The following is a 14,194-nucleotide window of genomic DNA, read 5'->3' on the forward strand; positions in this document are numbered from 1 at the left end:
ATGTTGTTCGCGAACATAAATGAGCTGAACGCATTAGTGTTCAAGCTTGTTTATTTAAGAATCGAGTATTTAAAATATTGTTCAAGTTTGTTTGTTAGTTAAACGATCACGAACGAGCTTTAATCGAACTGAACAACGAGTAGCTCATCGAACGTTTGGTTCGCTTGCAGCCCTACACATCAAATTTCGAAGAGAAAGGAGTGATATTGATTTAGCCATTTCTGGTAAACTATGGAGAGCATGTAGATAAGTGCAACTATAAGCAAGATCCAAAAAAATCCTTATACTGTTAATTGGCCTTCACATGAAGCAGAGTGCATAGATCAAAACATGAAGACCAAGGAGTGTTACCGCTATAGCCATTTCCTGTGAACTATGGAGAACAATCAGAAGAGTGTAACTATGGAGAAGAAAAAAAATTCTGCTACTGTTAATTGGCCTTTGATGTAGCGCATGGACCCAAGCCCAGATTCATGAGTTGGACTGAATTCCATACTGAATCCAAATTACTCCAATTCATGAATTTCCAATAATTTTATTTAAATTAGGCTTATCTTTTATTTAAATTGGGTAGAATTTTCCTTTTGGATAATCTTGTTTCAAAATTTTGAATTAGAAGATGAGATTTAGTTTTGAATTTAAATTGCAAATACTAATTCTATAAATAGGATTTTGATTATGTTACTCAATTATTTTGAATTAAAATTAAGCAAATATTCCTTAATTCCCTGTCCCCTCTCTTCACTCTCCCTAAACAGTGGATCATCCTCTATCTGTTGAAAATATGAAAATTCTCATCCCTCTCACTCTGCATGCATCTCTAAGCCCACACACTCTATCTCCTACAAGAAATCTGAGATCCAAATGTACGGAGAAAAATCAAACAAACTTTGGGAGAGATAAGAATAATGAGATCAATAAGAAGGCCAAAATCTATAAGGTCTCCATCAATTTTCAAATTCCCATATCTGTATGAGAAAGAGATGTCAAGGAGCCTAGACAAACTTAAAGGTTGATATAGACTATAATCTAGTTCTTGGTTTCTTAAACTACAAATTCTTAAAAAAATTTATGATAAAAAAAAATCAAATTGCATCAACTTTTCAAAAAAATATTAATAACAATTGCCATCAAGAGAATAAGAAAATTCAATATATCTTTTGAATCCAAACATAAATAATTCATCACTATTAATCTTTAAATATTTGAGTTATCTTTTTTATATAGTTTATCTATACATATGAAAGACATGTCATACTTGTATGCTCTATTAGTTATTTAAAAAAAATTATATAGCCAATAAATATAAATTTAAACATTTCATCTTCTCCTCCCTTAAAAATTAGTTGTAATGTATTCATCATGAAACATGTTAAGTATTTTAGGATTTTTTTCTTAGATGCATCAGATCCTATTGCACAATCCAATAGTCATATGCGTGATTTGCTTGAGAATATTCACCTGAAACTTACTATTAACTATGATAATTATAAGACTAATAAATATATGAAAAAAAGGACAAGTGGATTCAAACTAGGTGATAAGTTGATTGTCAGTTTAAACCATAGAAAGGTTCTAGTAGGAATCTTTAATAATTTGATTGCTAGAAATGAGACCATATAAATCATAGAAAAAGTCGGGACAAAGGCTTCCGAATGAAAAATCCCAAAAATTCTAACAATAGTCTATATTTTAATATACATGATTTCAATTGATATCATGAACTATCAGCCAATGTCATGGATTCTTCTCTCCATCCACCTACATATTTCACATCCAACACCATTTACAAAATTGTTTAGATAATCTGATACGGCGGGAGCAAAGGGGGTCCGCACCATGCGGACCCGAGAGATGCTGGGTCTAACTAATTACCACCCAATGGGGTCTGTAGACCTCGAGAGAGAGGTGGCTGAGGAGGTGGGGCCTAGTAAAGAGATAAAATATTATGTTAGGAAGGAATCAATTAAGAGATCTTTTCCTAATTGAATTTCAAATAGAGGAGAGAAACTTATTAGGAAGGGTTTTTTATGCAGATTTTTATTTGAGTGCTATCGTTCTTTCTTGTGCGAGGGATCCTAGTGGGTCTAGGATTTAGGAGAGAAGATCCTCCTCTCGAAAGAGGATCAATTGTATCTTGATTCTTGTTATTTGTTTTTCTAGCAATAAAATCAGTTTTGTGCTGAAGTCATCTTGTTTGTGGACTGCTTTTTGATACCAAGGCATATCAAATTGGTATCAGAGCGTGTTCCTAGACCGGAATTTGAGTTCTTTTTGCTTATTTCTGCAGCAATTGTCCTTGCCGTTCGCTGGATCCTACTGTTGGGACAAAAAATCCAGGTCTTATTGCTGATTTCTGCAGCGATCCTCTGTTCTGACCGCTGAAGTTTGCTGTTGGAAGACCAGAACCACATCAAAGTTGCTGTTTTTTGCCAGGAAAATCTTGATCCGGGTACCAATGGCCGGAAAAATAGTTGAGGCAAAGGGAAGTAGGGCAACAATAAGCGGATATGGGAGCGGAACGAACGTATTTCAGCAATAGAAGGTAGGTTTGGAAACATGGAGGCCATGATGAAGAGGCTGTTGGAGATTCATACCAAAACGGTTCCACCGAAAGCAAGGAGAAATCAGGAAGACAACATGCCAAGGGAAGACGGGGAGGTGAAAATTTTAGGAGAAGAGGAGGAACTACCCCACCTAGAACCTCTTCCTAGAAGGGGGATGGATAGGGAATACATAGGGAAGAGAGAATGGTATGAAGAGATTAGGGAGGGCTGAATTTGGAGGACGGAGGGGTTATGAGCGGAAAAGAGAATAGAGGAAAAAGATTAGGAAGCTGAAAATGCTTGTATTTGAAGGAGAAGATGCACATGGGTGGATATATAGGGTGGAGAGATATTTTGCGGTGAACGGGTTAACAAAAGATGAAAGATTGATGGCCACCACTCTATGTCTGGCATGGTACCAATGTCGAGACGAGGTACCCGATCTATTGGTGCGAGGAGTTCAAGGAACGCTTGCTTGAGTGCTTTCAAGCTCAACAGGATGGGGACTACTATGAGTAATTTTTTTCCTTGACAAAGACTAGCACTGTGATGGAGTATCGAAAAAGATTTGAGCTTCTGTCAGGACGAGTAGGGAGGTTATCAGCACTGTGATGGAGCATCGAAAAAGATTTGAGCTTCTGTCAGGATGAGTAGGGAGGTTATCAGAGATAGTGCTGGAAAGCAACTTCATGAAGGGCCTCAAACCAGAGTTGAGGGCAGCAGTTCGGGTGGCAAGCCCCCTTGATTTGGGAGAAGCCATGGAGCTGGCACAGGTGATTGAGAACAAGAAGTCGCTGCAAAAGAGTAGAAAGGGGGTCAGTGGGGGAAATCCTTACTGTACGATGACAACTTATATGACACTGAGGGTGCATACCGTACCAGTAAAAAGGGAGATGCCAAAGGAGGGCGGTTCGGGTGCCTGACAGGGAGGGGAATTCAAGAGGCTAAAGATACCGAATTGCAAGACAAGAGAGTAAGGGGGATCTGGTTCAGAAGCAACGAGAAATTTACAACATGACATAGGTATAAAAATCGCACATTGCAAATGCTCGTTGTGTGTGATGGGGATGTGGAGAATGAGCAAGAGGCAGCAAATAAGGAAGAAGAGAAAGAGGAGCCCGCGCATTTAGAGGTGACAGAAATTTCTTTAAACTCTGTATTAGGATTCACCTAGAACCACACTATGAAGGTAGAATGGCATATTGGGGGAGAGGCAATGGTGATCCTAGTGGACAGTGGGGCTACCCACAATTTCATATCAAACCAGGTGGTAGACAAACTGGGGCTGAATCTAGTAGACGCGGGAGAATTCAGAGTGTTGATGGGCACAACAAACGTAGAGAAGAGCAGGGGATTTGTAAGGTTTGGTGGTTGAGTTGCAAGGGCTTCACATCGGGGAGGATTTTCTCCCATTGGAATTGGGAATCACGTATTTAATTTTGGGGATGAAGTGGCTACAAACTTTGGGAGAGAGCAAGTTGAACTGGAAGGCATTGGCTATGGAAATCTAAGTGGATGGAAGAAGGGTGGTGATTAGGGGCTTATCCAAGGCAATGATTTCACTGAAAACCATGGTTTGTGCCATTCAAGGAGGGGGATTCTTGGTGGAGCTCCAAACTCTCGAGGGAGGAGAGACGGAGGGGGAAGAGGACATTCCAGACATTGTCCAGCCCTTGCTTCAGCAGTTCAGGGAGGTATTCCAGCTTCCACAGGGATCGCCAACCCCATGGGAGCACAAACATTATTGTTCTGAAAGAGGGAGTTTCCCCCATTAGTGTTCGACCCTGCCGATACCCTCAGATCTAAAAGAACGAGATTGAAAAACTAATATGGGAGATGTTTGAAGCTGAAATTATCAGGCCCATTGTGAGCCCTTTCTCAAGTCATGTATTGCTAGTGAAGAAAAACGATGGGAGCTAGAGGTCCTGTGTGGACAACCATGCTTTAAATAAGGAAATATTACCAGACAGGTTTCCCATACCTGTCATCAATGAACTATTAGACGAGCTGCATAGATATGTGATATTTTCCAAGATCGACTTGAAATCTGGATAACATCATATCAGAATGTGACCAGGAGACATCCACAAGACAACTTTTCAAAACGTACGAGGGGCATTATGAGTTTTTGGTGATGTCATTCTGCCTCACTAATGCACCAGTCACCTTCTAGTTCCTGATGAACAGGGTGTTCCAGCCCTACTTATGAAGGTTTGTGTTGTTTTTTTTTAACGATATATTGGTTTATAGCAGGACAGAAGGGGAGCATTTGGAACATCTGGGACTGGTGTTGTCAACCTTAAGAGAGCACTATTTATTCGTCAATAAGAAGTGTTCTTTCGCCCAGGCCAGAGTGGAGTACTTAGGATATGTGATATCTAAGAAGGGAGGGAGTGGCAACTGATCAAAACAAGATTGAAGCCATGCTCAGATGGCCCATACCAAAAAATTTGAAGGAGCTGAGGGGATTCTTGGGACTCACAGGCTATTATTGAAAATTTATGAAAGGCTATGGGTCGACAGCAAGGCCATTGACGGAGCAACTCAAGAAGGACAACTTCAAGTGGGGAGAATCAACCATCCGGGCCTTTGAGGAGTTGAAGAAGGCTATGACCAGTGTGCCCGTCTTAGCTTTTCTAGATTTCAGTCAGCCTTTTGTAGTGGAGACAGATGCCTCAGGTTTTGGGCTGGGAGCGTGTTCATGCAGAACCAAAGACCAGTGACCTATTTCAATCAGGGGCAGACAACCAGAGCAAGGCTTAAGCCAGTTTATGAGAGGGAATTGATGGCGATAGTACTAGCCATTAAAAAATGGCGACCGTATTTGTTGGGGAGACATTTAATCATCAAAACTGACCAAAGGAGTTTGAATTATTTGCTAGAGTAAAGAATTTTCACTGAAGAGCATCCAAGGTGGCTTTCCAAGTTATTGGGCCATGACTTCGAGATATAGTACCGGTTGGGAGTGGAAAACAGAGCAGTAGATGGATTGTCCAGATGCATGGGAGAACCACAAATGAAGGCATTGTTTGTACCCTTGGTGATTGACTAGGAAGAACTAAGAAGAGAGAGCGAACTTGATGATGTATTGAAAAAAATTATAGAGGAGCTAGCAGGAAATAAGGATAGCCACCCAGGGTATTCTATGGTGGGAGAGAAGCTGCTACATCAGGGGAGGTTTGTGCTTCCCAAGACCTCATCTTACAGTCCTTGCTTGCTCTAGTAGTTCCATGGGACGACCATTAGGGGACGTGCAGGGGTCCAAAAGACATACTGCCGATTGTCTGCAGAGTTGTATTGGGAAGGTATAAAAAAGGATGCCGAAAAGATGGTGGCTAGCTATGACATAAGTCAAAGGAACAAGTATTTAGCAATATCTCCAGGAGGGCTCATCCAACCAGTAGATCTATCAGAAAAAGTATAGGAGGTGACCATGGATTTCATTGAAGGACTGCCAAAGTCTGAGGGATACACTACGATTCTGGTGGTAGTGGATCGACTAAGTATGCCCATTTTATTCCCACTCACTACCCATATATTGCAGTATCAATATGTACGAGTTTCATGAGGGAGGCCGTGAGACTATATGTGATTCCCAAATCGATTGTGTCAGATCAAGACAAGATTTTTCTGAGTCAGTTCTGGAAGTAGATATTCAAGATGCAGAGGACCATTCTAAAAAGGAGCACTGCCTATCATCCTCAAACTAACGGACAGATCGAAATGGTCAATCGTAGTGTGGAGACGTATCTATGATGCTTTATATTAGACACGCCGAAACTATGGGCCAAATGGTTGGCATGGGCAGAATACAAGTATAGCATCTCAGACAACACCAATTAAAGTGTTATATGGAAGAGATTCGCCGCATTTGATATAATATGGACAGCGTAGCACACTAGCACACTAGTGGCATCATTAAAGAAGCATTTGGAGGACAGAGACAAAATATCAGTGGAACCAAAAAGGTATATGTTGAGAGCTCAACAAATCATGAAAAAAAAGCAGATGCACAAAGGAGGGACATCCAATTCAAAGTAGGGGCCAAAGTGTACTTGAAGCTTCGCCCCTACAGACAGAAATCCTTGGCATGAAAACAAAATGATAAGCTATCACCCTGATACTTTGGTCCTTATGAGATGGTGGAACGCATTGGAGCCGTGGCTTATCGCCTACAATTACCACCGATGACAGCCATCCACCAGGTATTTCATGTGTCCTACTTGCGACGAGTGATAAGGTCTTCTACACTACCCCCAACCCTGCAGATGGCATAGAGATTTTGCTGGAACCATTGGAGGTCAAAGGAGTGCGATAGGGAGCAACGAAAAGCAAAGAAGTGTTGATCAGATGGAAGGATCTACTAGAGCATGAAGCTACGTGGGAGTCCTATAAGAATATGCAACAACAGTTTCTTTCATTCCACCTTGAAGACAAGTTGATACTTCTGGGGGTGGATTGATACATCAAGAGCTGAGGGGATCCGCACCATGTGGACCAAATAGATGTTGGACCAGCCGGTTCAGCCAATTACCGCCAAGGTGGGGCTGACAGACCTAGAGAGAGGTGGTTGAGGAGGTGCGGTCTAGTAAATAAATAAAATATTATGTTATGAGGGAATCAATTAAGAGATCTTTTCATAATTGAATCTCAAATAGAGGAGGGAAACTTATTAGGAAGGAGGCTAATTTTGGAGGGAAGGTAGAAGTCTATTTAAGTCTAAGGTTGTTGCGGGCTAGAATATACGCGATGATAGAGTTGTAATTTTACGTCTTAGCATTGCACGGATATCCAGCTCACACACAGAGAACACAAGATTTTTTTACGTGGAAAACCCTTAAAAGAGGAAAAATCACGAGGCCTAGCCCAGTTGAAAAGATTTCACTAGAATTTGAGTTGATTACAGTGGGCTAACTCGTCCCAGAGGGCGATCAGATTACAAATGTCAATCGTATGGTTGAAGTCTAGTGTAAAATATGGCTTAACTTGGAAGTTGGGGCATCAGTTAGTAGTCCGACAGCGACTTGGCAGAATTCTGGCGTCAGTTGATGGTCTAGCGGAGTTCAGGGCCTCAAGTGTTGGTATGGTGGAGTTCAGGCCTTTAGGCGGGAATCCGGCGAGGGTGAAGGCCTAAGGTGGTAATCCGGCGAGTGCGAGGGCCTCAGGTGGTGGTCCGGCGAAGGCGAGGGCCTCAAGTGATGGCCCGGCGAAGGCGAGGGCCTCAGGTGATGGTCTGGAAAAGGCGAGGGCCTCAGGTGGCGGTCTGGCGAAGGCAAGGGCCTCAGACGGTGGTCCGGCGAACTCAGGCGGTGGTCGAGGAGGAGCTTCTTCTCTTCTTCTCTTCTTGCTTGGATCCTCTTTCAAGAGAAATGAGAGGTCTATTTATAGATTTCTGGAGTGGCATGGCCCGTAAATAGGTGAGAGATTAAGGGTAAATGGGGAGTGGTTGGATGAACGGCCGATGCTGAATCCTTTGATCATGAACCATTTGAAGGACATTTGAAAGTCTTAATGATGTCGGAATTCAATGATCTTGGGCTCGTTGGATTCATTTCGTCGAGCCGCTCGATCCGACTATAAGCATGTTATGTTCGAAAACCGTTTGGTAATCCAAATTGTTGTTCGAATCTTCCAATAGCGCTTCTAAACCTTGATTTGGACTCATTTGGGCTCGGATTGGGTTGGATTTGGTGTCGTTGGGTTTGTATTCTCGAGACGTTCAGTTCGACTGTAAGTTTGCTGAAATCGGAGTTCAGATGCTCCTAATTTTAATTTCGGAAGTTTACAACTTGATTTTGCCTCGAGATTCGTGCCCGATCAAGATAATTTTTTTGACGATGTATCAAAGGTTAAGGATAATGTTTTTTTTATGCAGATTTTTATTTGAGTGTTGTAGTTCTTTCTTGTGAGAGATCCTAGCAGCGTCTAGGGTTTGGGAGAGAAGATCCTCCTCCCGAAAGAGGATCAATTGTATCTTGCTCTTGTTATTTGTTTTTCTAGCAACAAAATTTGTTTTGTGCTGAAGTTATCTTGTTCGTGGACTATTTTTTTATACCAAGGCGCATTATTATCATACTTAGGGCTATAAATATCGGGACACCAGTCGGGTGCGGGTCCAACTCGGAACTAACCAGGCACAAGTTGACCCGACCCATACATGACCCATTTTTGCAAATGGGTCTCAGATCCGAAACTGACCCGCTTTGGACCCAGGTCAACCCGACACGACTTGCCAACCCGAATCAGCGACAACAACGGCTAAGGCTATAGCGACGTAAACCTCCAACTGCCGCACGCATAGACATGTTCTTCGGTGGCCTAGGGTTCTGGTACTCTTTTTCGCTGCTGCTCAATAAAGGAGGCGAAAGATACATGGTAGATAAATATAAAAGGGAATAAAATAAAGAAAGTTGAGTTGAAATGAAGAGGGTGAGGAGGAACATTGAGAAAGGATGTGGAGAAACAAAAAGCTGGAAGACAACTAAGGGTTGTTTGATAGCCTGATTAACACATGATTTAAGCAGGATTTCGATCCCAATGACCTAAATAATCCTACTTTTTTAAAATCTAGTTTAACCTCCATTCCTCCCTAAATTTTGAATTAACTAAATAATGTAATTCAACGGACTTATGGGATTTAGACGAACAGAAAAGTGCAGTCTTACATTCCCAGTGAGCTCCCGTCGTGACTTCCTAGCTCCTTTTCTCGTTGGGGTTTCCGGTAGGCACAGAAGCGGGCATGAAGGAAGAAAGACGAGGGTTTCTGTTAACTGACCATCGCCTTCGTGCTACCGTTGTGATTTCATCACAGGTATTATGCAGGCATGGTAAAGGGAGGAAACGAGGATTACCACATCAACCTCCGCCTGCCAAGTTTTAGCTTTTTGTCCCGAGAAGTCCTCGATGAGAACTCTTTTTTTTTTTTGCAAACGGGTCAGTCCAGGTCCATTTCGGGTAAGCGGGTTGATCCGGACCTGACCCATTTTTTTAAATGGGTCGAATTCTGGAACCCGAACTCGACCAGTTTGCAAAACGGGTTGGCCCTAACTCATAATTTTTTGGCCGGGTTTGCGTCAGGTTTTCGGGTTGTGTCAAATATTGACGCCCCTAATCATGCTAGCCTATTCTTGAAGCTATTATTAGAGATTAAATCGTGTCAATTATTGATGGTGGATATCAAACATTTCTTATAAAGTGGAAATATATTTTTATTAGTAATGCGTAGTGAATTTCTCTACAAGAAATGCAAATCATACCCAAATCTACCTGACATATAAACAAAACTAGTCACGATCAATTTGGTCCAAATTAAGTAAAATTGATTCAATCGAATTCCTTAGGTTTGACTCCTCTAATGGCATCATTCTCTATGACAAAAACCTCTTGTTCCCATGTTTTTGCAACCTCTCTATTCTAGGAATTATTTGTTCTTCAATGGCTTCTCTATAATTCTTATTCACAGGCTACTTGCTTTGTTGTCCCAGTAATTATTTATTGATACTTAGATCTAAAATGATTGACACCTTTGCAGGAACCCTCGAGACATTTATTGCATCCTTCTTTGTAGAATTGCAGAACATCTTGCAACATCTAATATCTTGGACCTACACCTAGACCGATCTAGCAATTGGAGCAAACCAGCTGGCCTCCCTTCACACGACAGGCAACCTTCACATGCGAAACCCACCCGCATCTCCTTGAATCGAGCAAATTGCACAATTTCACATCCCTCTCGTGCAATTTCCTCTATTATACATTTCTATAACAATAACTGTTCAAGAAATCGCCTGACCTGTGATTTAGGAAATGAAACCTAGGGCATGCTTCAACACTCTAATTCTCCTTCTCCTCTCTATTCGCCTCTTTCTCTCACAACCGTCATCAGAGAAGACCTTTGGCTTTCATTTTCATTCGACAAAAGGCAACAGTAAGGAAACCTCCTAATTCGTATCTCAGAAATTTTCTCTTATTGACTTCCTTCCTATTTCCTCTTATGTTATATTTACTTAATTTTTTTTAATGGTAGCACACTCATAGCAAGCACATCCCTCTTCATAAGAACTATGTTAATTCATCGTCATTGAATTTCGAAAGGCTTATGTGTAAGCAAGGTTTAAAATTGCGTAAATAAGCCTCGAGGCGTTTTTCATCCGTGAGGCGAGGCGTAAGCCTCGAGGCGGTGCGAGGCGTAAGCCTCACGGACGAAGAATTGCGTAAATGAAAATTTACGTATTCTAGCAGGTAAATAATAGTAAGAGTATGATACAATAAAAACATCTAAATGAGAAGTGAACTTAGTGGAAAACAATAAAATAGATGTAATATATGCATCTCATAGTATAATTCAAAGTACAAAATCGCAACTTGAAGTCTATCAAAAGTCAAAACTCCCAAAGTACAAATAAGAAAGAACATCTAAAATCCAATCATGTCCCATCACAAAAATTGCATTTCAAATACATGTATGTCTTCTCGTTGTCGCCTACGTCAACATGTACACTGTACTTCCAAGAAGGGTACCTCTGCAATGACGTATTTGACTTTTCATTTCCCCTAAACATGTTTCATAATGCACAAATGCAAAATCAAACCAAGAACCACAAAAAAATTTAAACCCTAGATTTTCTATTACTTGAAAAATAAAACCTTAAATTAAAAAAAAAAAACCTAAAACCCATAGTAAAGGTGTCGCAGAGGGCGGTTGGACTCAAGTTTCTCACCGGCGTGAGGTGGCACCGGCGGGAAGGCCGGCTGAGGGAAGCTAGGGCGTGTAGACTGCAGCTTGTGGAGCTCTTCCGTTCAGTTCGGGTAGGCGGAAAGAAGGGATGAAATGGCTTTTTTTTAAGAACTTAAGTGTGTGGGACCCGGCTCCATGAGGCGTGAGCCTCACCAAAAATTGCGCAATTAAGCCAATGAGGCGCGCCTCAGGATCCATGAGGCGTAAGCCTCACCCAGACTCAAAATTGCTTAAGCAATGAGGATCTTTGGGGTAGAATTGCATAGAGGCGCGCCTCTTATTGCGCAATTTTAAACTATGTGTGTAAGTCATTCTTCTTCATCTATTTAAATCAAAATTTTGTTTAAGGGGATCATGATATTGTGAAATTGGAAAGATTATATATTAAATTATAATGATAGGATTAGGATTACATGTCTTATTTTCTAGTGGTTAGATTGTGTAGATTTTTAGGGTAATTTATATCATATAGATTTCCTACTTGCACAATTTTGTTAAAACTCTTAAGCTCAATATTTATTAAATATTTTAATATTTAAATTTGAAATTAATCATCTAAACTTTGAGTAAAACTCATCCTCTCGTAACCATTTGGCGAGAGTGATGAACTCAAGAATAATTTTGGTTAACCAAGAGCAAATATCCAGTGAAAATATCAATCATATTCATTCTCAAATAATTTCATGTCAGTAAGGACATGACATTTATCCTCTAACCGTTGCTTGGTCAGATGACTCCACAAAATCAGTAGTTAGACAAACAACTATATGCGATAAACGGCTATTATTGTTCCTCTTATATGTGATTTGGTCAAATGGCCCCACAAAGAACCTGTGGCTTGGCCAGGATGGCTCCATGTGGTAAACGATTATGACCACAATCCTCTGACCTAGTGGTTTGGTCGATGACTTCATTGTATTACGATCATGGCCAAAAGCTCGTACGTTCCCTAATGGCCAAGTTACCATTGAGTAATGAATTATAGTGTATGATTGATATGACACAAAGCCCTCTGTTGGCTAAGGTCAACTTGAATTTGTCCATTAGACAAATACTTACCCCAAGTCTATAAAGTACCCTTGTCCGAAGAACCGATGGTTGCCAGCACAAATCCTTCAGTCAGGTTGAGTTGACTACCTCTTCTAACTAAGTGGACCAGAGACCATAATGACTTGGGATGACAAAATCATAGAATCTTGATCATGTTAATAATAATTCCTCCACCATCTGCTCGAAGTACATGCTCGAAGTACATGGTGACAAATTTTAATTTTAAATTCTAAATATGTCACTACTATATGCTTGATACTAAGTATCTATTTAACGACTAGTCATAATCGAAAGTGCTCTCTCATTATCAGGAGAGGTAATTAACTATAGGGGCTGGTGCCTATAGGAAACCATAACTCAAATCTTAAAGTATTCGTTAAGAGGGCGTAATCTTTGGATAGTGTTTTATCTCTGTATAATTTGCCTTCCGAAAATTTCCCCGAAATATTATCTATTAAAACTCTCCCCAAATATACTCAAAGAGGCCGGGGCCCTAAATCTCAATATTTTTGGAGCCCGCATTTACTTGCTTACAAGGGTATTAATATGCACTTGAAACGAAGAAAGGGTATTCCAGTTATCGCTTTATAATATATGAGTCTATAAAAGCGAATATGACTGTCTTCACCAAGGCTAAGTGAAGAATGTGTATCAAAACACAACAACATCAAGCCTTTATCCCACTACGTGGGTCGGCTACATGAATCCTTTTTCTCCATTATGTCCTATTAAAGGTCAAATTCTCGTTTAAATCTAATAAAGAAAGGTCATTCCTAATATTTTCTAACCAAGTCTTTTTAGGTCTGCCTCTACCTCTCTTAACATAAGTCAAATCTAATACCTCTACTCTCCTAACTGGGTCATTAGAAGGCCGTCGTTTTATGTGACCAAACCATCTAAGGCGACTCTCTCTAATCTTATCTTCTACTGGAGCTACTCCAACCTTTTCACGTATATGCTCACTTCGTATCCTATCTCTAAGGGTAAAGCCACTCATCACCTGAGCATCCTCATCTCTGCCACACTTAACTTAGTATTATGCTTCTCTTTTAATGGCCAACATTCAGCACCATAAAGCATTGCAGGCCTCACTACCATCTTATAGAATTTTCCCTTAAGTTTGAGGGGTACATTTCTATCACATAACAAGCCCGATGCATTCCGCCACTTCAACCATCCAACTTGAATTCTGCTGATAATATCCCCATCTATTTCACCATCACCATGAACAATTGATCCAAGATATCTAAAACGGGTACTCTTATTAATGACTTGATCGCCCAAAGTCACAATCCCCTCACTAGGACTATTACTGCTAAAATTACACTCCATATATTCCGTTTTAGATCTACTCAAGCGAAAACCTTTAGACTCTAAGGTTGACCTCCATAATTCAAGTTTACCTTCAACTCCCTCTCTAGTCTTATCAACAAGAAGAATATCATCAGCAAAAAGAATACACCAAGGTACATCCTCTTGCAAATGTCTAGTGAGAACATCCATGACTAAAGCAAAAAGATATGGGCTTAAGGCTGATCCTTGATGTAACCCAACCGAAATAAGGAAATACTTAGTCAATCCACCTTGTGTTTGAACACAAGTAATAGCTCCTGCATACATATCTTTAATGATTTAAATATAAGCATTATTGACTCCTTTCTTATCAAGAACTCTCCATAGCACTTCTCTTGGAACTTTATCATATGCTTTTTCTAAATCAATAAATATCATATGTAGATCCTCCTTATTTCCTCTATATTTTTCCATCAAACCTCTGAATAAATGTATGGCTTCCATAGTCGACCTACCCGGCATAAATCCAAATTGATTTTGAGAAACATTAGTATCACACCACAACCTA

The 14,194-nt window shown here is 40.5% G+C and overlaps 1 protein-coding gene across 1 annotated transcript in view; it reads right to left on the minus strand.

The window, feature by feature from the left end:
• The window catches only part of LOC110102340 (DNA repair RAD52-like protein 2, chloroplastic), a 22,568-nt gene that overhangs the window by 5,305 nt on the left and 3,069 nt on the right, over positions 1-14,194 (minus strand). The window lies entirely within an intron of this gene.

The sequence above is a fragment of the Dendrobium catenatum genome, unplaced genomic scaffold, assembly GCF_001605985.2.
Source record: "Dendrobium catenatum unplaced genomic scaffold, ASM160598v2 fragScaff_scaffold_733, whole genome shotgun sequence".
In the NCBI taxonomy this organism is placed as follows: domain Eukaryota; kingdom Viridiplantae; phylum Streptophyta; class Magnoliopsida; order Asparagales; family Orchidaceae; genus Dendrobium; species Dendrobium catenatum.